Here is a 27,572-nt window from a genome sequence, read left to right as displayed (position 1 = left end):
CTATTAGTTCAGCTCTAGAGAGAATTTATTTTGATTTATTATTATGTATGGCTTCTGTTGGGATTATTATCCTTCATACTAAAGCTTTCACTGAACTTGTTTGCTGTTGTGTACTAAGGGCCTATAGACATGCCTGCACCAGATTCATCACTCAATCCTTGTGAAAAAAGGAAGGTCAGAAGGTATTTCCCTTTTATGCAGATTTTTCTCAGAATATGGTAAGCTCTTGCCAACCTAAGATTGTGTTTTCATAGAGTGTTTTTAAGTTTATCAATGTATTTCCAAATGCACTTTTTAAATATAAGTTTTACAGTAACTTTTTTTTGATAAGCCTGGGAAGAGAACCAGGGGTGTGAACTGGATGGCTGTCATTCCTATTGTCAACTGGCTGGGACAGGAATTCACCCGTCAGTACTGGGGGGATAGAGCCAAACATGCACGTCAGTTTGCAGGCACACTTTCCCCTGGTTTGTGCCTGGGTCATACCCCCTCCAGTATTCCTCTTTCAAAACTGGCCACCCCCCTCTGTTGTCAGTATCTTTAGCCCGGTCAATACCACTGCTTAGGATGCAGTCCTAGTGATCTCTCCCTCCTTTTACCCTGGAAGACAATCTTTCTCTTGTGCTATTTGCCTACATCTGAGCTCATCCATTGAGTGCTGCCTTTATTAGTGTAACGCAAATTTGTGCAGGGACCTCACCGCTCCTTCTAAGACCGCTTGCCTTATAGTATCTGTGGTGATTTATACCTAAGAATACCTATATTTTAAATATATTAATATATACTGCAACCAGGACGTTTATGCCTGGCACTGTGCTGGGTACTTCATATGTATTTTCTCATACCAAACCATGTGGGGTACACTGTACCTTAAGAGTAGTAATGAATCTTATATTTATTGAAAGAGGAAGGTTTTCAGAATTTTTTATTAAGTGAAAAATTCAAGTTTAATTCAGTATATGAAGTTGGATTTTTTCCCCCAAATTTATTGAGATATAACTCCCGTATAAGATTGTGTGAGTATAAGGTATACAGAGGTATGATTTGATACCTGTCTATATTGCAAAATGATTACCACAGTAAGGTTAGTTAACACCTCCATCACCTCATATAATTACGTTTTTTAAAACCTACGCTCTTAACAACTTTGAAGTATAGAATATGGTATTGCTAACTATAGTCACCATGCTGTACCTTATATCCCCTGGACTTATTCATCTTACACCTGGAAGGTTATGCCCTTTGATGAACGTTTCGCCATTGCTCACACACACACACACACACACACACACACACACACACACACACACACACACATCCTGCCCACGGCCCCTGGCAATCACCATTCTGCTATCTATTTCTATGAGTTCAGCTTTTTGTAGATTCCACACATAAGTAAGATCATGCAGTATTTATTTTTCTGTCTGACTTATTTCACTTAGCATAATGTTCTCAAGGTTGATCCATGTTGTTACAAATGGCAGAATTTTCTTTTTATGGCTGAACAATATTCCGTTGCATCTATACTACATTTTCTTTATCTACTCATCCATCGATGGACACTTAGGTTGTTTCTATGTCTTGGCTATTGTGAATAATGCTGCAATGAATGGGAGAGTGCAGAAATTTCTTCAAGATGGTGGTTTTATTTTTTTCAGAAATACGCCCAGTGTGAAATTGCCATATCATAACGTAGTTCTATTTTCAATTTATTGAGTAATCTCCATAATGTTTTCCATGGCGGCTGCACCAATTTATATTCCCACCAACAGTGCACAAGGGCTCTCTTTTCTCCACATCCTCGCCAACACTTATCTTTTATCTTTTTTGATAATAGCTATTCTAACAGGCATAAGGTGATATCTCATTGTGGTTTTGGTTTTTATTTACCTGATGATTAATGATGTTGAGCATATTTCACATGCCTGTTGTCCATTTGTATGTCTTCTTTGGAAAAAATGTCTATTCAGGTCCTCTGCCCATTTTCTAATCAGATTATTTGTGGTTTTGGTTTCTTGTTGTTGTTTTGTTTTGTTTGCTATTGAGTCATACAAGTTCCTTATATATTTTGGATATTAACCCCTTATCAGATATGTGGTTTGCAAGTCTTTTCTCTCATTCTATAGGTTTCCTTTTCATTTTATTGCCTGTTTCTTTTTCTGCGCAGGTTTTTAGTTTGATATTGGCCCACTTGGGTTTTTTTGCTCTTACTGCTTGTGCTTTTGGTGTCATATCCAAAAACACAAGCTCACCGGCATCAATATCAAGGAGCTTCCCCCTTGTTTTCTTCTAGGAGTTTTACAGTTTCAGGTCTTACATTTAATTCTTTAACCCTGTTGAGTGAAATATCTTTGCAACAGGAAACTAATGACACCATGAAACAGGGAAGGCAGCAAAGGCCTGTGGTCTCTGTGCTGCTGGCTTTACTGGATGCTACTGGTCTTTGTTCCCTGACCCAATGGGTCAATGAACATGAACATTGTTTTGGCACGGTGCTGCTAAAAAAAAATTATGGAAAAATATAAATAATGTCCTGAATAACTTGTGCCAGTAACTCCTAAACCCCTGAGGAGGTTCACCAACTCGCTGATTAATGCAAAACCCCTGTGGAGGCTTCCCGGGTGTTGCTTAGTGCTTAGTCATACCAACATGCTAAGGCTCAGGCGTTTTGCTCCAGAGGCCTAGGGGCTCCTCCAAAGGCCCTGTACATATGGCACTAGTGGAGGCAAACCTCCATCCTGGGGACGTCAACCAGGACATCCAGGGAAGATGTGGCCAGTTATGAAGCGGCCTTACAGGGACATCCTTCACAAACTTTCTTGGTAACAACACATAGGGTCAAGGAAATGGGAGAAAATCAGGAAGCAGAAACTGAGATAAACTTCCCACTGGCTCTGCGTTCCCAGTTAAGTTCTTGGCCATATCTTGCTCTGCCTACCAGAGTCTCTGGACCAAACATGAGTTTACCTGAGTTTAACCATGGGGTTTTGGACTACACGCCCTCCCCCCAGCATCAGCTCAATATATTTTCCTGGAGCGCCAGCTTTTTACATCCTATTGGGCTCTTTTAGAAACCAAGGTCCTAACCAGACCCCACCTGGTACTGTTCTGTACCCAAGTTCCTAAAATGCCCTGGGTTAGACATGCCTCATGGTAGAATTTCAGCATAGTCACTGATACCTCTTTCGTAAAATGGAAATGGTACCTTCAGGGGAGGGCGAAACCTGACCACAAAGCCTTTTCCAGATTACCGAAGGATGTGGCTTCCAACATGCTCAGTCCCTTGCCTGAGAACCTTGTGGAACTGGTAGCAGTGCTCCCACTTCCTCCTCCTCTGGCTACTTGGGAAGTCCCTTGGGACCAGCTGTCTGAGATGAACAGGGAGTTGCCGTCCTTCATCAGTGGCAGTGCCACCGCTTTAAGGGATGCAGCTCACAGGAGGGTCACGGCATTTTACCCGGCCTCAGGCACGTCTCTATTGAGCAGGGTACTCCCAGCTCAGCCTAACTGGTGGAACTCATAGCTGTTCACTTATCCCTTAAGGAGGCCATAAAAAAGGGGTCTTTCGCAGACCCACATTTTAATAGGCTCCTGGGCTTTTGCTAACATCCTTGTGGTTCCGTCTGGCCATTGCCTCCGTTTTCAGAAATGAATAATTAAAACACAGACCAAATACCAATGCAGATGATATCTAGGCTGTCCCTCACTCTACTCTTCCACGATATTTTTTAAAATGCTATGCTGAATCTTACATTCTACTGGCATTCCATCTATCTGCATTACACAACAATAACATTTATGAATAGCTGAAAAAGAACCCCGAAGTCTTCTTTATTTGCATCACAGTTAAAATATGTAATTAGAACTCAGAGATCTGATACTACAGTGAGGCTACATGGGAAATGACAAAATCCAGATGTGTGACTCCAAATGCTACCTTGGGGGTAAACAAGGCTGTCTTCAAGATTGTGGCGGAAATTATGAAGAACAAGTACAGCCCTGGTGATGACTATTCTTCTCCCTTCAGCAGCTGCTCTTTAGAACTGGATGCTTCATGTTGCCAAAAGACAACGGGCACTGGAGTGGAGATAAACAATTCTATGTACATTTATTTTTCCTAGCACACAGAGTTAGGAAAAATGACCCAGAAAATCATGGAATTAGCAATCTTTATTGTTTAAATGTTAATAAAATTATTGTCGTAATTATTATATATGTTATTGTAAAAAATTTAGAAGACAAGGAATATTTTTTAACTTGTCCATAATCCCAGCAACAACTGACCACCACACTTTCTGTCTTTTTTGCTACTCTTCTATGTATAATTCAAAACATTAAAAAAAAATACTTGTTTGCACAAGTAATCTGATTCCAGGAAAAAAGTGGGTTTCTTACAACTTCTTGACATTCTTTGCTACTGTGACTGAAGTAACATGATCTTTGGGGAATTCAGTGCTTATCTGAGGCAGCTGTAGTTGTGATGTACCTTATCAGTGTGATTATCTACATAATTCCTCATTTTCTCTCCTCTTGCCTTTACAGGAAAGAAAAGGTTAATAATGTACAATCTAAAGTGATTTTTACTGGTAAATACCACAACTTCTTCTTTTCCTCCTTTTATTTTAGCTCTTTTCTAGTGGTTCTCAAATATGATGCCATGGTGTCATTTAAAAGGGCAAAGTGAACTTATTTACAAAACAGAAATAAAGTCACAGATGTAGAAAACAAACTTATGGTTACCAGAGGGGAAAGCGGGGGCCAGAGGTATAAATACACACTACTATATATAAAATAGATAACTAATAAGGACCTACTGTATAGCATGGGGAACTCTACTCAATACTCTGTAATGACGTATATGGGAAAAGAATCTAAAAAGGAGTGGATGTATGCACATGTATAACTGATACACTTTGCTGTACAGCAGAAACTAATGCAACATTGTAAATTAACTCTAATAAAAATCTTTTAAAAATGAATAAAAGGGCAAAGCATGTAAATTGTTACTCTTAAGGGTTAAATTATGAACGCTTATAAATGACTCACATTTCAATAAGTGAAAGTGGATAAACTACACTTTCCATCAGCTTAAGATTCTATGGCGCTTTCTGAATAGTAGTGACAGGAGGGCTGGAGTTGAAAGGGACACGGTGGATTTGAACATAGCCTTGGACAGACCCATGTTCTCCACCAGGAGTAACGTCTCAGAGGGGAGACTGGTACACCTTCCCATTTGGTCTTTGTTAGGGCAAATACAAATTAAAAATAAAAGGCTGAAAATAAGGGAAGAGACTTCCCCTTCTCCCTATTTTTTCAGCATTTACTTTAGAGAACTTGTCATTGTAAATCTTTTTCTGTCCTTTTGAGATGTATGTAAATCCTTTTCAAAGGCTAAATAAGCCTCTGTCCAGTTTTATAGCCCAGGGATATTTTCCTTTAGGACCTCTTCAAAAATATAATCATCGAGGAATATAATGCTCCCATCTCAGTTGCTGTGAGAAAGAAAAAGCCTAACTTCCTGTGGGATCCTCGCTCCAAGTTGCAAAACTATGTCCTGTCATAAAGATCAGAGAAATGTATTTTTTCTTTGGATAGAGCAATTAGCAAACACAGGTGTCCACTTCATCAAGTGAATTTAGGATGAGCTACGTGCCAAATGGTACTGTCAACTCCTCTCACCTGAGGGCTAGTTATTGTTTATCTTAAGATCATGTATGGAATGTGTTGTATCTGCCTGACTGTGTAAAAGGATAACATTTCTTCCGGTCTTTGCAATCTCTTTAGTGGATTGTGTGTGATGTGCATCACATTCTGATTTAAAGCTTATTCGATAACACAACTGCTTTCTTTCTCTGCTACCTTCACGGAGACAACCAAGTGTTATTGGCTGAAGTATGTCCCCCTAAAATTTACATGTTGAAGTCCCAGCCCTCAGGACTTCAGTATGTGCCTGTATTTGGATATAGGGTCTTTAAAGTGGTAATTAATATAGAATAAGAACATTAGAATGGGCTGTAATCCAATTTGACTGGTGTCTTTATAAAAAGAGGAAATTTCGACACAGACACACACAGAGACAAGACCATGTAAAGACATGGGAAGAAGATAGCCATCCACAACCCAAGGAGAAAAGCCTCAGAAAGCACCAACCCTGCTGAAGCCTTGATCTCAAACTTCAGCCTCCAAGAACTGTGCGGCAATAAATCTCTGTTGTTTAAGCTGCCCAGTCTTTGTTACAGCAGGCTTAGCAAACTAATATAGCAGAATTTGTTTTTAATTCTATCTCCCCAACACCTGCCCATCTTACTTCCTTCCCTTATTTTTGCCTGCCACAAATATTTCCTGAACTTATAGTGTTTGTATACAGCATATTCTGAATTAGTTCTAGAGATGCAAAGATGAATAAAACACAGCTTTTCTCTCACAGAACTAAAGACTACAGGAAGGGGGCAGGAAATAAAGGAAGACCTGTGGCGTGTAATGGATGAAGCTTCAATCTTCATTCATGTTGTTTTCCACCATATATTCAGTGCCCAGCTCCCGACATAATCCATAGTAGACACTGAATAAATATTGGTTGAATGTATGAGGGGATACGTAGAGAAGGAGCCTCCAAATTGGACTTGTGGGTCAGAGACGACTGTTAAGAGAAGGTGATATTTAAGCTGATTTTTAAAAGATAACTAGGAGTAAACTTTTTCCAAGTAGGAAAAAAAGTTCAGGCTGAGGGAATGATGTGTTTTAACCACAATATGTACGAATTGGCAGAATACAATGAAGGAATTTTATGTTGCAATTACAGCAAAGAATACTAGTGTCAGAGTGAAAGCGAAATGATTGACAATGACTCTCTTCCTGACTAGTCCTTGACCTTGAGCTCTGTCCTTGGCCCAGTTAGCCAGGTTTTAGCAAGAATTCTGTTGAGTCAGTTTAGTGAAGACCCCCACCCTTGGTGTATCATCACCTTCCATATCTGATCCAATTTCTCATCTCCATCCTCAATATTTTCTCACCCTGGCCTGCCTTCAGCAAGATTCCAGTAGAGTCTGTTTAGCAAGAATCCCTGTAACAGACTTAGTTTCCTCAGTAATTTTCCATCCACTGACCCCACCACCCTGCTCCTTGGCCATCAATCCCTTCTTATCCTTGTATTTGGAGTTCAGCCCCATCTCTCTCCCCAACTCCAATACCTTCATTGTTGTATTAAATAATGCCTTCCTTACCATCTTCTTGAGTGTCATGAATAATTTAACAAAGTTAAGGAAAGAAAAGATTTCAGAACAAGTTTGGCCTATTACAATTTGCCATATTACAAACTTGTACCACTAGGTGCATTTTTATTTAAAACGATTATGTCTTCCTTGCAAATTGAATCTTCTAGCATTATGATAGATTATGATATGACTTGCATTATCGCAAGTAATTTTTTGCCTTAAAATGTATTTTGGCTGATTTTAATAAAGCAATATCAGATTTTTATTTTACAGTAGAATGTATCCTGGATTTTTAAACTTATTTTAAGCTTATTTTTAAGCTTTTGTATACACAATTTTGGACATGTGTTTCAGTGAATTTGTTTCAGATTGTTTCTAATCTTTTCTTCCCCACTAGATGATACCTGCCTTGAATGAGGAACTGTGACTCACTGCACAAGGCCTTCAACAGATTTTCAAAAAAAACTTATGATATACATTTCTTGTTAAATTACTACTATACTTTAAGTTTGAATACTTTCATATATCAAAAGAGAAAAATTTGCTTTTATGAAATGAAAAACTGGTATCATGACATTATCAATTCATCACAATTTTCAAGACTTTGAAAAGATAAATCATTCATCATAGCATTAAAAAAATTTAAGGTTGGAACACAGAAACTGAAGTTTTAAAGTACAGTAGTGTGGTCTATATTAAAAGTCACAGACTAAAAGTAAGCTACTAAGACTATACAAATTAAGACAATTGAAAAGAAAAGTAACAATTGAGACTTGTTTACACATAAAAGTTTACTTAATAGATGTTCGTTTTCATAATAAAACCATTCAACACTCACTAAAGGCTTGCTCCATAATTTTTATTGAAAATTACTCCTCAAATTTTTGTAAAATTTGTTTAAGCTATTTTGATCAATTAGTTATTAAATGAGGTACACACTGAATATTATTTGAATATAAAATATAAAAACATGCATGCAAATTTTCTTAAAACGGCAATGGAAAATTTAATTATTACCACTGCTTAATTGGACCAGGGAGAATTAAGTTACAAGTCACAATTTCTTATCCAATGGCTCTATGGGGTTGGAGGAAAAGTAAAGGATACTGACAGGAGGTCAAATCAGAGGGCAGAGATCACTTCCTGTTCATCTCCATAGTCACAAATAGATCTGATGGGTCTCTGACTCTTCAAGTACTTAATTTAATTACTTGAGTTTAAGTGATTCATGAGATGCATCAAGCAGTATTTCAACCAGCTCATGCACCATGAGATATAGATTAGTCATTAAATAGCTCTGCAGAATATCTCTTCCTCTATGCCATGTCAAATTCTTAACCTTAGATTTGTCATTAGATTATCCTTCCTGCTTCTCCAATCATAAGGACAACTGTTAAACCTTTACTGAAAACTAAAAATAGCATAACTTTTAAAAAAAGAGAGAGATCAATAAGATGTGATAAGAGGCTGTAAATTTTTGAATGAAAGCAAGAAATATTCAAGTTTTAAAATGCTTATTTCTTTAGATAGATAGATATAACTCAATTTGGACCATCTATAATTTATAAATGATAGGTTATTCCATTTTAATTAATATTTAATATTATCCAGTGCATTACAGTTCCCAAAATTTTCTGTCAGTGCCCTCAGGATTCCTCTCCCATAAGCAGTATGGTGTAATGGAAAGCCCCTGGGTGTTGAAACCAAACTGCCAAGGTTTGAATTCGTCCCATTTTCAAGCTTGGTGATGTTAAGCAGGTAGCTTAATCTTTTTTGAACCTAAGTAGGTCCATATAGAAATTGGCACTAACAATGGAACCTATTTCATAAAGTTGTTTTTCAAGATTAAAAAAGATAATGTCTCTAAAGTGCCTATGACACATGACAATACATTTAATCATTATTTCACCTTAGTTTTTAGAAGGGGTCAACAAAATGAGAAGAAATACCATGCTCAAGATTATGCTGTATATATTCATTTTGGGATTATCAATACTCTATTTGAAGCTGTGTAGTTATATACACTGATTTTATATATATATAATATACATATACTATATATAATCTTATTACTATCTTATTAAATATATATATTTAATCTTAGTATGTTCCATTTTTAAATTTTAGAAATATGATAAGAAAAATACATAAATATTAAGCACAGTCTAAAGACTAGGCTTATAAAAATAGCTTAAAATTCCTTTAATTTGGGGGGAGTTAAATTATACAATAATAATTACAGTTATAAATGAGCATGTGAACCTAGCAATGTTTTATGTGAGATTATTTTTCTAATCCAAGCTTTTTTTAGCAACCTTTATAAATCATGAAATATTCATTTGATTAACATCATTGTATGAGGGGAAAAAAGTAGTTGACTGGTATTTGAGCACATAGACGAATGTAAAAGAAATCACTGACTTTATCAGGATCTATCATGCAGTAGTTTTATTCAAGCTTATCTGAGTTAAAAAATAGAATGAAAAAAAATGGGAGTTAACCTGCAAGAAACTTGAATTATTTAGGCTAAAGAATACACAACTTAATAGTATAACTCAATATATACTTCAGTATATTATACTTCAGTATATTATATTATTATCCCTAGGTGAATTACCATATACCTAAGGAAGACAGGAAACAGGAAAGGCATTTCAATAGAAGTTTATGAAAGTATGGTAGATATTTTAGTTATTGCTACTAGTTAATCAATGGAAAGATTACTGAAATTGGTTCCTTGTAATAAAAAATAATAATAATTTATTGTTATATATATAAATGAGCCAAAGACAGTCTCTGTGGATTGGCACCTAGGTTTCTTTTTAACTGTAGAGTGAGACCTGTTAGTTCAGAAGCTCATGAGCACCAAACTCAAATTTTATGCACCCAATTATTTTTAAAACAGCACAGAAAAGTAGATTTTTCAGCCATTTAGAGCCTTCCTACTTTGTATATCCTGCAAAACCTCACCAGCCATCTGCTGGCCATTGGTAAGATTGAGACTTGTGGTTATAAAACCCCAAGTTGCTGTGGCCTTTCTGTCCCAGGGACTCCCCACGGTGCTACTGAGCCACATCACCTAGAAGCCTAAGTTCCTTCTCTGATCCCCTCCACCTCCCCCAGGAGCTCCCTTGCCCTTCTCCCTTCTGGATGGTGGCCCCCCTTGTGAGCCTCTGGACAGCCTCCTGCTGTGAGGCACTGTCCCCTCTCATGCAATCTTCTCCAAGCACTGCCCAATAAAGTTTGTTATGTGGTCATATCTTTTTCCTTTGATTAGCACCCAAATCTCTTCAACCGTGGCCCCATTTTCAGTCTAAAGCTGTCAAAAGCTTACTTTCAAGGAATATACTTTCTGCTTTTAGTGGCCTGCCTTTAAGGCTGGTGGAGAGTTTTAGGAGCCAGCCTCTGAAGGAGGAATTGGTGGTGCTGCTTGGAGAAATGACTGCTGAGCATTTATAAGAAGACAGTACAAGTAATATGTGCCACCCTGGAAGCAGAGACCCCTGGTGTGGGACAGGAGTGGTTAGCACTAGTCTGTCCAACTGGGATATGGAATATGCTTTGTACTTGTCTATAACGTCTAAGTTAGACTCTCATAGCAGATCAGAAAAGAAAAAAACCCTCAGTCCGGCTACCTCTTCTTATTTCCTGCAGGAATGTCTTCATGGAGGTATAATAGAAAATTGTATTATCAGCTATTGTCAAGTACTGATGTAAGAAAAATACACTATTTTAAAAATTCTGTATATTTGTATATATTTGTATTTGTATAACCACATAAGCAGTGTCAGTTTTGTTTTGCATTGCACCCATATGGAGACAACCATGATAAATTTAGTGCCATAAAAATAAGATAATTCTCCTAAGAAAGTCTTATGATTCTCCTTATTAGCTGAGAGCTCATTGATAGTTGTTTTTTTCTTAGTTCAGGTTTTATTTTATTTTATTTTTTTGGTCATATCTGCTTCCCCCCAATGCAGGACTCTTGTTCTTGTATCAGAATTGCAATGATTTTGTGGTCTTATTGCATTTGTCTTTTCTTAACTGCATTAGAGCACTTTGCTCAGATCACCACTGTAGGACTGACCACATGTATTATAGTTAACTGCTAGCCTCCACTAGGCAGTGATTTTCTTGGGTACAGAGAACGCATCACATCCATTTCAGTATTCCCATCACACAAGTGATATCATCACATTGCATATGTGCCAGGCACACAGATAACACCAACACTTTTTTTTTTTTTGGGTTCGCGAGCCTCTCACTGTTGTGGCCTCTCCCGTTGCGGAGCAGAGACTCCGGACGCGCAGGCTCAGCGGCCAAGGCTCACAGGCCCAGCCACTCTGCGGCATGTGGGATCCTCCCAGACTGGGGCACGAACCCGTGTCCCCTGCATCGGCAGGCGGACTCTCAACCACTGCGCCACCAGGGAAGCCCTAACACATTTTTATTGATTTGCTTCATTAAATTATTGTAAGCTTCCTCAAATCCTTTTGGCAACAGGCAAAGTAAAATATAAATAGTAATTTTAAGTCAGATATCAGAAAGAGTGTCAGTGCCTCTTGCCATTGGAATAGAATAAATATTGGACTGTCATTCTTCTAGGAAAGGATAATTTTCTATGATATTTTTATAAATAAGAATTTCATAAAGGATATTAAGCATTGTCAGTACAGATTCAGTCTCTGAACAAAATATGCTGAACATATAATATGTATAAATCACTATCGCAAGCACTGGGGGAAAATGGTGAATATGGTAGAAGCTCAAGGAATAGTGAGGAAGAAATATTTATCATATCAGGGTTCTATCAATCGGCCCCAACTTTCCTGTACTTCTTAGGAGTATGATAACATAGAAGAATGTAGTGAATATGAACATGTCCTTAGTCTGTCCTTGAACAGAATCTCTTTAAACGCCAAAAGGAAGTTGAAATAAGTGTCATCTAGGTAAATGTAGGCAAAGGTGGAATAGAAGCTCAAATCTATTTCCTATAATGTTCCTTGAAAAGAAAAACTCATTTTGATAGTAATTAGCCCATGGCAAAAGGCAAAGTTAAGGGCTGGGTTGTGTAGAAAGCCTTTATTTGGGCACCATATTTGACTTGCTCCAGAGAGTTATAGAAAGATAGTGGGAATTCAGAATTCCAGGGCTCTAGTCTGGAGTCCCTCTGTGACTTCAAGACAGTCACCCTTTCCTGGTATTTTAGGTGAAGCTCTAGTTAGAGTGAAAGTGATGTAATAAATCCTAATATTTGCTAACCTACTTCTTTCTCTACCTTACCAAATATTAAATGATTATTTTCCATCTATGTTTCCCTATATAGGAAATATGGATTTGGTAATATTAAGCTAGTAAACAAATTTACACTGAAAATAGAACAAGTACAGTAATTCTAGTTAATTTAATGGCTATTATTATTCATAAAGTTAAATTTGATGATGAAATAATATTCTTTCTTCTTTTAAAGCAATGGACAATAGATGGGGAATGCCATCTTGGAATGGTATTTAGATGGGAAGAGGTTTAAATAGGCTCACAAGATAGCCAGATTCCTGTGGTCTTTTCAGACATACTTTAATAGATTAAGACTCACATTGTTTTTAGGCTATTAAATTTAGTTTAAGGGACTTCCCTGGTGGTCCAGTGGCTAAGACTCCACGCTCCCAATGCAGGGGGCCCAGGTTCCATCACTGGTCAGGGAATTAGATCCCACATGCCGTAACTAAGACCCGGTGCAGCCAAATAAATAGTTTTTTAAAAATTTAGTTTAAAAATTAAGTGATTCTATTCCCAAATTTAAAATAAGTCCTTTTCTATGGAAGACAGCACTTTTTTTTTTAAAACAGCATTTTGGTTACTATTGTCAAATCATACGGATGAAGCAAACTGAAAACCCTATGATTCTAATTCTCTGACTTATTTACTACCACCCAGTAGCTTCCCGGTGCACTTGAGTAAAATCCAAACTCCTAACTGTAGCCACAAAGCTTGCAGGGACTCAGCCTCAAGCCCCTTGTCTTCCTGTCCTCTCCCTGTCCTGTTCTCTGGGCACTTGGGCCTTCTTGTGTACCAGGAGTATCCCGAGTTCAGGCCCAACTGAGTGCCTCTGTACTTGCTATTTACCCTGTCTCTCAAGCTTTTCTCCTAGATTTTGTATGGCTGTTTCCTTCTCATCACTCAAGTTTCAGCATCAACTTTGCCACCTCCAAAGAGACTTCCCTAACTCCCAGTTAAAATGATAAATTCCCAACTTGGCCACTCTCTTTCCTATTGCCTTATTTTGTAGTCTTCATAGCACTTCTTAGTATTTGAAATTTTTATTGTATTAGTTTATTTATTTACTGTCTATTTCCTCTAGTATAACATAAGGTCTAAGAGACCAGGAATCTTGTCTATTTTGTACATTGGTTGCTATTTAATAAATACTTGTTGAATGAATGAATGAATATGATTCCATTCTGCTTTAAAATATCTCCAAAGAAGGATCATATTTTAACTGTCTATTGAACTAACTGTAAAGAGTGTCTTTCCTTTATAGCTATTCGAAAATACTTACCTTTTAGCTAGTACTGTTTTTTCCTTGTTCTGTTCTTCTTAGAAAAGATATCACATATTTGAATTTTTTTCCCAGACAAGTGACTTTAGTTCCTTTAGGCTTTTCTCTTGGGTCTTATGCATTAATATTCTACCAATGTGGACGTCTGGTTCTCCCCTGAAACCTATTGAAGTTTTCTACATTGCTGTGAATTTTTGAAGCTTGGAAAAGTAGCCACTATATGAATAATGTTCTGGTCAGTGTTGAATGCATATGAATCATCATTTAATTCACAAAAGGGGTGGATTGATGGCTAACAGCAATTTGTTTCCTTTATCTTTCCCTAATGAAAATTAAAATCTTATTACTACAGTACACATGCATGTAGAAAAATTAAAGTTATATTCTTTGCAGTAATAATTTCCTCTTTTCATCATTTTTGAAAAGAAATAAAGATGGCTTAATGGTTCCAGACTTTTAAAATGTAGCTAAATAACCTTTAAAAATGTGAGTAATCATAAACAAATGTTTTCTTCAGATCCTAATTGGCAATTAATCCCTTTTTGTCCTTCCTTCTTTGTCATGCATTTCAATAATATTACAATTTGTTGAGTGGCCTCTGATATCTGGGCTGCACAAATCCAATCAGTGGCATTTCACATTGTAGAGTTGCTCGTGATGTGCCAGGTTCTACATCACCTTTGAAGCACAGTCTCTTTAAGAATCCAAAAATGATCAGGTCCCACTTAACACATACAGTTAGAAAGTTATTTGTTCTGCATGTAGAAAGAATATCATCATGTGGTAATAAGATCTCGGATATTAGCCATATTCCTTCTGATTTTAAGTAGACTGTTTAGAAAAGAATGTTTTTTGAGAATGCTAGCTCATTCATCCTGCTATTTTGCCAAAAATGAAAATCTGTCCTGCTTTTAATCCTTTTATCAAAGTCTTTACTGTGTAACACTTTTTCAGTGACCAGAATCTGAAGATTTATGAATGTAAAACGTATAAGGCACCTGTCCCTTTGCCACGAAGGAAAAAAATCAAGTATACAAAAAAAAGGACAGTCACTGAGGTATCTTAATATCTAAATAGTATTTAATGACATCTTACTGGTTTCATTGCTTCTTTCCTCTTGTTTGCATGGAGAGTGTGTGTGCACAGGACTTCTGAGTAGAATCAAATGAGAAAAGAGAATGGTCTCCAAACCCAATCTCCCTGGTTCTATTTATTTGGACTACCACTGCCAGGTTTACCTTCCTCGTACACGGCCATCAACATCAATCTGTCTCTCATGCTCTCTGTGGCTACCTAAACCATTTGGTTGGTTTCCAGATTCTTTCATAATTTGGACTTGTTCTATTCAATTTAATTTTCCAGTAAACTCCCAAGACATTCTCCAGTGATGTGCTTTGTCCAAAAATTGTCGTTCCTATGAACACACCTTACTGCATCTTGCTCTCTTGTTCTCATTCATACTCTGCCCTCTCTTGCCTAGACAATTTTGCTTTTCCTCATCATCACAGCGTCCTTCCTTAAAATTGCAGGCCAAATTATATCTCTTCCCATGAAACCTTCCCTAACCTCCAGCCTTCTCCCTCCTGACAACCCAACACCCTCTACCCTGATCGTGTCTCCTTTGGTTTTCCTTTTCTTGGAATCTCAGAATAGTTCAAAATTCAGCATTTAAATTCATGCACACTGTTTTTTATGTCATGCATATTACTCATATCGCTCAAATTTGGCTCTAAGCTTCTGAAAACCAAAACACCATGTCAAACTTTTTTACTCCCCCAAAACACATAGCATAGCTATGGCTGTTGTCCTGGAGTGTGCGGGGGAGGAATCCCAAGCATGTCTCAAGTCCATCAGCACTATACATAGAATTGGTGGTAAATAAATGCATCTATTGATTCATTGATTTGTTACAGGTGAATTTTAAATGTTTATGTTCTAAGTGATGAAAAAAAGTGACAAACAATGGTAAGGACAGAAAGGAAGCAGTATTTGGATAGGACAAGGCAAAATACAGAGGGCCAAAGTAGCAATTTTTGGAGCTTAGTAATTTTTGCAAGTATTTGCAAGGCTAATGTGCTCTATTATCTGTTTAGAAACGTTTAGTGATTGATATAAATTAGTTCTATAAGCCATTTATTAACCTGAAAACAAATGGTGTAGTTTACTTGGCCATCACAGACGAAATGCCAGGTGTCAGATCTCACCAGAGAGATTATGTTTTTCCCTCTAAATACAGCACAGTGCCTGGCACACTGTAATTGTCCAATAAATACTTGTTGACTGAATTAATCAACGAATAAATTTCAAAATATTTAAACCATGAGTACTGCCATTGAATTTGTGCTATTTAAATTTAATTTACACTTTTCAATCAGGACCAAACGGAAATCCTTTCTTAACTCTCCCCTACACTGTGTTAGGTCTCTATCTTAGAATGTTAGGACTGCTATACCAAAAATAACACAGACTAGATGGCTTTTAAACAAAGGAAGTTGATTTCTCACAGTTCTGGAGGTTCAGAAGTCCAAGGTCAAGGCACTGGCAGATTCGCTGTCTGGTTAAGACCCACTTTCTGGTTCATAGATGGTCCTCTTCTTGTTGCATCCTCACCTGGTGGGAGAGGTGAGGGAGCTCTCTGTTGCCCCTTTTATAAGGGCACTAATGTCACTCATGAGGTCTCCACCCTCATGAACTAATTATCTCCTCAAACCTTATCTCCAAATATCAACCTTGGGAATTAGGTTAGGTTCCATATATTAATTTAGGGGGACCTGAATATTCAGTCTATAGCAGTCTCTGTGATATATCTACTCATGGTCAGGTATAGTGGGGATAGAAGGCTCTATAAAATCTATCACACTTGGTTATTAATGTTTAATTATGTGTTTTCCCCTCTAGACCGGGTGCTATAGGTGCTGTGAGATCAAGGACCATACCTGCCATCTTCAAAGATGAATCCCTGTGCAAAACAGAATCTGCCACCCTGTATAATACACACACTTGAATGAATGAATGATTAAGTTGCAATATCACTGGGGGTGCGTTTTTCCAATCTCCACTCTGTCCACCTTTTCCACAGCACTTTGTATTTTAAAGTCAAATATTTTGTGAAGGTTAATTTGCATCAAGTTGATAACCATCTAACCAGTACTCTCTAATGCTCATAAATAAAAGAAGGCCTTTTATGATCTTTATCTTTTAAACTCATTTTAATATTATAAAAACATTCTTAAACAGAAATATATAGTAGCTTCTAATAATTGGAAATGTACAGTTTAAAAATAAATGTATACACAAACTCAGAAAGAAAGAACATATTTTGACAGACTATTAGATGTTCTGATTCGTTTTGCATAATGCCTACAGATAATATTTGGTCTATCTACCTATTTATTATTTTCCAATTATGATTTTTGTTATTAATTATGTGATCTTAGTGAACACATTAAAAATAATAAATAAAATGATTTAATTAATGTACTTTGCTATTACATTATAATCATAAGAGAAAAATCAGTCTAATTAAGAATATCTTAGGATTTTAAAATTTCATTTCTCTTTCAACTCTGATGATAACTAAGAACTGAATTACTCACATTTGTATTACCTCAAAATAATATACACAGATTTTATTCATGCTTGCATTATTCAGTCTGCCTGAATAAATGTGTCACTTTTAATAAAATGCTCAATATTTCAACATCATCAGCTATTTCCACCTAGTAGTGTTTTGTCCTGTAAAAGCTATTAAATCAGTAGTGTCCACAACAAAAGATTATACTAAACACATTTTGAATGAATGTAACAAACGATTGGTAAAGCACTTAAAAATATAAGATGAACTTGGTATAAAATGAAAACTACAGAAAAAAAGAAAAGTAGACATAACTTCTCCTAAATTGACACATAGTGCTTATGTGTAAATATGCAAAAGAGAATTATCTCTACAAAAGCCAGTTCCATGATTCTAAATCACATTTAAAATACAATTTTATTTGTCTGTTGCGTCTATTTCTCTTATAATCTTATTAAAAAGCTATCGTAAAAATTTCTAACGTATTTTGAAAAAGCAATAAGAATAATAACTCTGTCCACACCCTGTATTTGATGAAAGGTAGATTATACCAAATATAATTGTCACCTGAGAATAGCTACATTATCATTTTCTTCCTATGACTCACTTCTATGTCATATGTAGCCTTAGTTCTTTTTTTGTTTATTTCTCTTTTTTTCATGTGAAATGGCAGTCCTAGCTCCAGCAGTGAAGAGGGAAAAAACCCAATAGTCCCTGTAAAGATCAGTGTTAGTCATAAAGGAGATGGACATCTGTGGAGGATAATTTCAGAGGCATCAAGCAAGTCTCCCATTCCCCAAATATCTTTGCACCCATTCCAAAACTTATGCCTCAAGAGGAACTGTTTTACTTCAGTTAGGGATAAAACCAAAAACATGAGTTCTTCAAAGACATGACGCTTTGACTTAAAAGTATAGTGAGGTTCATTATCAAACAAAGCCTTTCTAGATAGAAGAGTTTTGTAGATAGAAGGCAGAGAAGAGAGAGTAAGATACAAAGATTCTGGCTACCCAACATAGGTGGAGGTGGTGAAAGGGTATTGCACATTCAAACCTAGGGACAGTCTCAGGAGTCAGATACACCTGGGCTTAAGTTACGTAGCCTCTGTGAGTCCCAAGAAATCATTTGTAAAATGAGAGTTTAAAAGCTCCAGTCCTTTTTTGTCTGTTTTTGAGGGGAGAAGGGGGTTAAATGGGTCAAACAATTTTGTACCATATAAAATGCTTTACTTAGTGCCTAACACATAGAAGGTACTCAATGATGTTACTTGCTATAGTTATCCTCATCTAGGAATTGCCTGGTGGTCCAGTGGTTAGGACTCTGTACTTTCACTGCAGGGGCCCAGGTTCAATCCCTGGTCTGGGAACTAAGATCCTGCAAGCCTCGTGGCGTGGCAAGAAAATAACTATTCTCGACTAGAAAAGGTGCAGAAAATATTTTTAATCTGTTTAAAGAAACAACAGGGCAGAGTTGTCCCATTAGACTTCATCTACAAAAAATAAATTATTAAAAAAGGTAAAATTACAAGGATTTCAAGAGGGTGACAGCAGAACCTTAAGCTCTTCTGGACTCCTGAGTGCAGAGCTCAATGTGCCTGTTCAGGTCAGCACCATGAACCTGGCCCTGACTCCAGCTTCCCTCCTAAGGCCATCAGTGAACGGAAATCTCCTTGAAGATTAGACTTTTGTTCCTCTAAGACTTTTGTTCCTCTGGAGCATCTTTTTATAAATATCACTACTACATTGGGTGGAAATTTGATGGGCGTGAAAGAAGGGAGTCCAGTTAAGAAGCTCTTGAAGGGCTTTTTTTGTTTGTTTTTTATCGTGACAACATGACAATTGAATGAGGTTTGAACACCTTCAGAAAAGGAATTCTTAAAACAGAAATGCTTTGTGATAGAAAAATAGAATACCAGAGTTATCTGGACAATTTTAACAGTCTTTTGCAAGGACTTATTGTCACTCTTTTATCAAGGTTTTCTTTTTTTCATTTCTATGACTACAGTGGTGGGATTATTTGTTCTATAATGAAAATGAGTTTCTGTACAAGACTTAGGAAGCATACTTAAATCCATTAAGCACATCTCTTAAAATCTCCTGGCATTAAAAAAAAATGTTTAACTGGATTCATTTCCAACATTTTTATGAAATGTACAACAATTGAGAACTAGAGATCTAATAACCCTCTCTACTATTTCTACAGGTTTGGACCACTGCTTTATGTAGAGAGAGGTATATTAAAAAATCAGCTTTAGGATGGACATGAAATTGAATAGAGGGAATACATTTTTTCTCTGAATCTACTAATTTCAGTGTAAAAGTAGAGAAAGAAATAAGCTATGAGATGAAAGCCTTATGTGAAGAATAGGAACTAGTGGGTTCCCTCAGAGTCTGAAGTGGTCTTGCTGTTAGTGAAAATATTCATTCTGCTCCTCTATCCATTCGGGCACTGTGAAATATCTGTCACTAGAAATCCCTTGAAAATATTTCGCTTATCAGTCCTCAGAGATCAAATTCCCATAGGCTACATTTAACTGGCAAAAAAATCAGTGTATGACTTTCCTTATATTTGATGTTCCCTTTTCTTACAGATGTTGAATCATAAGATTAGGACCTTGACTATGACTTCTATAATACACGGAAACCATTTCCAACTAAAATAAGATAGCAGTATAATAAAATATAACTAAAATTATGCTTCATAAATACTTTTACATTGCTAATGACCTAAACTCTTACTATGGAAGAAATTCTTCAGTTTGACTACATTTCCAAATACCTTCAATAATCACTAAAACACTGCCAAACTCCCTCTCAGTTTCTACAGACTCATTGTCTCCAATAGTGTTCAAAAGAGAGAGAGAAAGAGCGAAAGAGCAGAGCTGTCTTCACAAACAAGTACAAACTATTTTCAGCAGAATAAAGCCCCTGCTTTCTGGAAGTAAATATAAAATGGAAACTTAGTATTTTTCAGGTGAACACACTGCAGCAGACAATGATGCCATTTTGTTTCCTTCCCTTTTCTTTTGGTAGAAGGAAAGGGTCCTCAAATGTACAGTGTAACTAATGTGTAACTAACACAGTTACACATTTAGAGGGAAAGAAACATTGCCATTTTGGTTCTGAACTTGAGGTAATTTCAGAGGTAATCTAATTAAACAACATTACAGATGAGTTAATTTCAAGTCTGAGAGGCACAAGTAACTTACCCAAGGATAGTAATCAAGTTCATATTTTAAAAAGAGTTCAATTTTGTAGAAAGAAAAACATATGTGAAGATAATTTAATTAAAGAAACTTTGTGAATTATTTCTTTATTACTATGTTATTCCTAGTTTACTAACAATTTTTAATAGTATTGGACTATATACAGATATGATTGAATACTAAAAAGAAAAAAAATCTACCGAGATATTCCAGTGTTATCACTCTGGGTTATAATTTTTTAAAGTAATTACAAAGATGTGTTTTTACTATAACAAATTATATTTTGGTGCCTATAAACTTTTGAAAAGATGTGAGAAGATACTACATATTCTATAGAAGTTTTCACATTTACATATAAAAATACATACAAATAATATACCATTAAAATGATATCTATAGATGTATACATGTATTTTATATATATATATGCACATATGTCTGTATATGGTATACTAGGCAGAGATGTTTTTACAATGTATTTCCATGTAACTGAAACTTATATTGCTGAAGATTTCCTTGCCTCTTCATAGATAGAAGTTTTATAACCTAACATGTGACATCTGTCACAGAGAAGGTTCCATAAATTTTAGCTTGGCTATTCACCTCCACCTTGGATTTAGGAAACACATTTTGATGATTCATATATATAGCACAAAGGTATCATTGACAATAAAATGACTTCAGGCTATATAAACCCATAAATAAAGGGAAATCAAACCTTTCATACAAGTAATCCATGCAAGAAATCATTTTGTAAATTTGAAGACACCTATCCTATATTGGCATGATGGTTACAAGTCCCTAAAAAGAAAAAATACATAAGTTTGCAGTTTCCATTTTTTAGCACATTCAGAGTTCCCCTTCCCTTCCTTCCAAGACACAAGTTTTGGAGTTTTATGGTGCCCAGCATTAATTTTCTTCCACTTCCTTGCTTTCTGAAACATGCCCAATAAGAAGCTATTAATCAGTTAGTTAGTGGAATCAATCATTTGTTTTCCGCAATTAACCATATTGACTAGAACAGCGATTCTCAGTCCTTAATGTGCATATAAATCACCTGGGGATTTTATTAAACTGTGGAATAGGATTCAGTAGGTCCAAGCGAAGACTGGCATTTCTAACAAGCTTTCAGTTGCCGATGCAGCTGGGCAGTCTACACACGAGGCTTATCAAGGCTCCAGAATCCTTAGCCATAGGTATTTGTTTCTGTTCACTCTCACACATAGGCATTCAACAAACACGTATTGAACATGAACTCTGAACCAGCCACTGTGCCCTCCGAAGAGTAAATTTAAGGGCAAGCAGGCTTTCAAAGTTCTTTTTTCTTTATATTTGGTTTATTACATTTCCATTATGGGAAATAGGGTGCAAAATGTCCCAGGGAAAAGTGTGAATGGGGAATACTGGCTAGACTTGCTTGAGAGTAATGAAGTAATTCCCTCATTTAGGTTAATTTTTTGCTAAGCACCATTTAAATCCTGGGGGCCACCATCCTCATAAGTTTTACTAAAGGGAATGTCTTATATTCTACCCAATAACTGTAAAAATGCAGCCTGACAGTTGTTATGAGGATAAGCCAAAGGTTCATTTTCTTCATCCCTTCAACTCTTTCAACATTTTTCCTAAGTAGGAAAACCCCATGGAAAGAAGATGGTTTTTGAAATCAGACACGTTTGGGTTTAGATACAACATATTCTGCTTACTTGTGTGATCCTAGGCCATTTACTTCAATTCTCTGAGCCTCTGTTTTCTTACCTGTAAACATGGGTTAATAAAAATTAGCTTACATTCATTTAAAACATACTTCTTGAACACCTCTGATGTACTGGGCACTGTTCTAGTTCTTGGGATGGGAAAAGGAACAAATGAACATAGAGTTCTTCCTCATGTGTCCACTGGGTGCAAATAATGCTTATAAATAGGATCTGACCGTCAAAAATGGTAGTAATTAGCATTCCTTAGTACCTTTCAACTCCTTGGTGTTTTCCAGTTAACTCCTAGGTAAGTATTGGGTTGGCCAAGAAGTTCGTTTGCGTTTTTGGTAACCGCTTATGCAAAAACCCGAATGAACTTTTTGGCCAACCCAATAGAACTGCCATTTTCACAAACTTTCATAGCAGTTGTCACTTACTCATGCTTACTATAAGCCAGGCATGGTTCTAAGTGCTTTCCGTATCTATCCACACTCATTTAACCCTATGAGGCAGGTTGTTATTTTCATTTTACAAGGATAAGAACAGCAATGCTTAGAAAGGAAATCAAAGAGTTTACCAAGACCGTGAGCTGGGATCTGAATTCACATAGTTTGGCTTCAGAGACAAGGTCTTAACCACAACCCCTTGGAGTAATAAAATTAGAACCATTCTAAATAAGTCCCCAAATTTTCACTTCATGTATTAAAACTGCCCATACCAAACTGTAGGTTAGCTAGGTTTAGTATGCCCTCTGGTGGAAAACCAAAGAAGGAGAGACAAGGCATGTGAAGTGCAACAGGAAGAGACAGGAACTAGTTCACTGACATTCTGGGCTCTAGAAAAGTCTGCAAGCTCATGAAAATGGCTGGAAAATCTACCAGGAAGAAGACATAAGAATACTGAGCAAGTCTAAATAGTCAACACAACATAGCTATCTCACACACTGGCTACACACGGCAGAGTCTCTACAGGGGCAACTGTGCAAAGGAATCTTGTAAAATCTCAAAGAATGAATAATCAGAATTACAGTTTTTACTAGAAATTATTTTAATTAAAAAAAGTATTTGTCAGAACGTCAAAAAAACATGATCATGTAGCTATTGTACACTGCCTTCTCAGGAAGGAATTGCGAGCAGGCAATGTGGTATTCCCCTCTGTAGTGCTAGAATTTTCAGGATTCGTGAATTCCTAGGACGTGCCTTCCTAAGGCCCTAAGGGCTGATTCTGTGCTCCCAAGCAAAAGCTGGTGTAAAATAAAACATTGCTTCTCAGACTATACACTCAAGTGGTTAAAGGCAATAGGTCTGAAATGTAAGCTGGCTGGTGGACCTTGAAGACTGCACAGCATTTTGTATGAAGTCACCAACACTGATACTTTTCCTGTGCTCAGGCAGCTGAGGAGGGGAGGGAAGTACTGCCCCCTCTTATGCTTCTCTGCACTCTTCCTCTCAGTCCCAGCAAGATAAGCACCTTTGTTCCGTGGAGGCCAGGAGCCCCTCAGGAAGACTCTTATTCCTGGTAAGAAACAGTCCCTCTCAGCTAGGCTCTTGGGCTAAGGATTGCCCTCTCCGCTCCTTATCTGGGTCTCTCAGGAAGATGGCAGTGACCTTAGAGATTGCTGTGCATCCATCTTCTGAGAATCTAGGACTTTATGTGCATGATAATTTATCTAGAGAGAAAGAACACGACCTATTTTGCCCTGGGACTAGAAAATTGATCCTTCAGTTGGCTGATGTACTAGCATTACTGTATCTACTCTTTTATCTTCCTACAATCCATCTTCCACTCCTTTTAGTGCTTCCAGTGCATCCTCTGGAATGAGAAAACTCATCCTTAAAGGTATTTTTTAGAATTTTTACTTAAAATTTAAAAAAATGTTACTTAAAAAAAAATAGTACTAGTCCTTAAAAATAACTACGTAACTGTGTTCTGAAGTTCAGTCAACAATATACATGTTGTTTTGGGTTGTCACAATCTCTAATATCACTTCAGAGTTTCCTTTTCTGCCACCCTATTCTGAAGGCTTTAAAAAATAATTTTCTACGGACTCTTCCTAGCTCTTGGCATGAAATAGAAATGTTTTTTTCTGTCATGTAAAGAAAATAGGTGATGAGCATTACTTTTCTTCACAGTAGTAAAGGACCTTCGGAGGACATCAGTGTTTCCATGCTGAATTCACACAGTCATTTGCTTGTGTACCTCTCTCTCAGCACTTACTACTTTTTCAGAAACCATATAAGCTCCTTGACCAATCCATCTCTGAATCAATCACAGGACATAGTAGAAATTTTGCACATTTGAAAAAGGGAAGAAGGAGGGAACAAGAAAAGAGGTCCTTCTTATCACCATCAAGATTATTTTCAGTACTTCCTTTGTTCTGAGCCTCTAGTTAGAAGTCATTTTCCTTCCATTCTATTATCATATTTTGTTTAGTTCATATTTATTTCATTTTGCTTTCTATTATGGTTAATTTAGTATCTCTTTTTATCTTTCTTTTTACCCCCTAGACTTTTTCAACTGGATTTCTTATCTGAGCCATAGAATACAGAAAACTATTTGAGTGATTATTTGAGTGATATTAATTAATTATTTGAGTGATATTAATTTCTTCAAGGAAGGCTCTTAACTGGTACCATTCTAGATGCCTAAAAGAAATGTTAATTTATTATACGTAATAGATGCCTTAGGTCATTAAAGCTCAGTTCTGCAACCCTGCCTGGGAAAGGCTACACATTTGACATCAGCCACAGTACTACACGGTACTCCATTACAATAAGAGTTTTTTTAATAAACAAATAAATGAATGATTGTAAACTTCTAAGTGTGAGTCATTTGAAGTTTCATTCAGTTCATGCTTTAACAAAATTATTTTCCAGTAAGGTTACTTTCTTTGCTCATCTGCTGAGGACGAAAAACCTTTTAAATTCTCAAGAGTTAAGAACATAGGTAATGGAAAATTTAACATGAGATTTTTCTAACCTTATCAAAATGATAGAATTATTTAGGAAGGGGCCTGTTTATTTAGACTATCATAAACATCCAGATATTTCTTAGCATTCATATTTTGGCCATAATAAAAAAATTACAACACATACATTTGTTTACTATGTATCAGATATTGCATTAACACTTCACCTATATTTTCTCACTTAATTGTTATAATATCAAGTAGGTGTTATTACCTTCTCTTTATAAATATGAAAACTGAAGCTCATTGAGGTTAAAAACTTGCTCAATGTTAAATAGTAAGTAAAAGAGTTAGGATTCCAAACCAGAAATGTCTGACGGTACAAAATGTCTGCTCTTTCCATTTTGGGACACTATTATCCCACGCATGATTTAGACAAATAAAAATTCAGGTTTATCTAATATATGACTATGTACCTGCTTCTGTTAATGGGCTGAGTTATCTTTTGAATATTGGCAACATAGAAAGAATTACATTAATGAAATGCAGTGGATGTTTAACCATCAGTGCTTAAAAAAAGAAAGGGGATGGTTTCCTTCCCCTTCCCTTTCATCCTAATGACCCGCCACTTCTTTTCACTAACTTTGTCTATTTTATAATCCTTTTGAAACCAAATGATAAAGTGTAGCTGGACATTCTCATCTATGTTCAATATATAAAATGATATTGGACCAAAAAATAAACCCTCATAACCAAAACAAAAAAGGCATTAGCAAAACAGTATTTTACAAACCTCAAATTATAGGTCCTCTATGGCCCTCAAAGCTCAGGAAGAAAGGAAAGCCTTATACCTGAGGAAACGGAGTAGAGAAGAATTTGTAAAGGGTCACAGCAGTTTCCGCCACTAACGTGGAGGCAAAGCCCAAGTTCAGTTGCACCCATTGACTCCCAGAGATGTCAGCCTGAACCCACACAGTCAGTTCTTTCATTCATTTCTTCCACAATTATTTAGTAAGCATTTTCTGGGTGATGGGAAGATAGGACCTGACCTGCGCTGGTAAGAGCAGTTACGTGTTAGTTTGGGAGTGAGGATGGGCAGAGGTCAGATAAGGAGCAAGTTGCTGCAAAACCGTGAGTGTTGGGGGCTCGGAGAAAAAACATCCAAGTCTACTTTTTTTTTTTTTTTTTTTCTTTTGCGGTACGCGGGCCTCTCACTGCTGTGGCCTTTCCCGCCACGGAGCACAGGCTCCGGACGCGCAGGCCCAGCGGCCATGGCTCACGCGCCCAGCAGCTCCGCGGCACGTGGGATCTTCCTGGACCGGGGCACGAACCTGCGTCCCCCACATCGGCAGGCAGACTCCCAACCACTGCGCCACCAGAGAAGCCCCACATCCAATTCTATTTAGATGACCTCTAGTCCTTCATTTTCTAGCAAATACCCTCTTATCTCTATACCTAGAATAAACTTATTTTTAGAAAGTATGGTAGATATTGGTACTAGGGTACTAGAGTGTGACATGTTTAGGTTTTGAGGCCAGAAAAGGTTCTTCTGTTATTGCTTGTTGTGTGATCTTAGACCAACGTTGTCCGATAGAAACTTAATGCCAGTTGCATATGTAATTTAGCATTTTCTAGTTGCCACACTAAAAATAGTGAAAAGAAACAGGTAAAATTAATTTTTGTAGTATCTTATTTAACCAAGTATATCCAATGTATCATTATTTCAACGAGTAGTCAATATAAAAATTATACATGAGATTTTGCTTCTCTTCATTCCAAGTCTTCAATATCTGGGGTGTATTTTACATTTACAGCACATCTCTGTTTGGATTTGAATGAGCCACACTTCACGTGTTTGGCAGCCTCATGTTGCTACTGCATTGGACCATGCAGATCTCAACTTTGAATATAAACATGGATAAAAATGTTGAAGATAAGCAAGGCTTCTGTTCTTAATACCCGAGACCAAAACGTAAATAGTTTATATTTACCTATCTTAGCTAAACACTATGTTGCGGGCTTTGTGTTATAATCTGACAGTACAAATTGAATAGAAAAGCAGTAATATTGTTTCATCCTTTTCTATATTAAATTTCAGATGAATGAACACATTCAAAAGTATGGTGTTATAAGAGCACCATCTTGTGGCATTGTGCTGTTTATATTGTTGAAACAGAACTTGGGGAAAAGGGAACAATGCCAAGCAATCAGGATATGATTATGATTTTAAGAAATTAAATTTCTTAGATTTTAAGTAATAGTGGAGGAACGACCATTGTCCTCTCTCATCTGCAATCTTTCAGGCAGACCCTCGAGTTGTATGAACTGGGCTTAACAAACTTCCCAGCTAGATAGAGGACATGGAAATGCTAAACTCTGGGAGTCAGATAACACTCCAGCATGAACCTTGGTAAAGGC

The sequence above is a fragment of the Lagenorhynchus albirostris genome, chromosome 12 (genome assembly GCF_949774975.1).
Source record: "Lagenorhynchus albirostris chromosome 12, mLagAlb1.1, whole genome shotgun sequence".
Classification (NCBI taxonomy): Eukaryota; Metazoa; Chordata; class Mammalia; order Artiodactyla; family Delphinidae; genus Lagenorhynchus; species Lagenorhynchus albirostris.
This window is presented reverse-complemented; position numbering follows the sequence as displayed.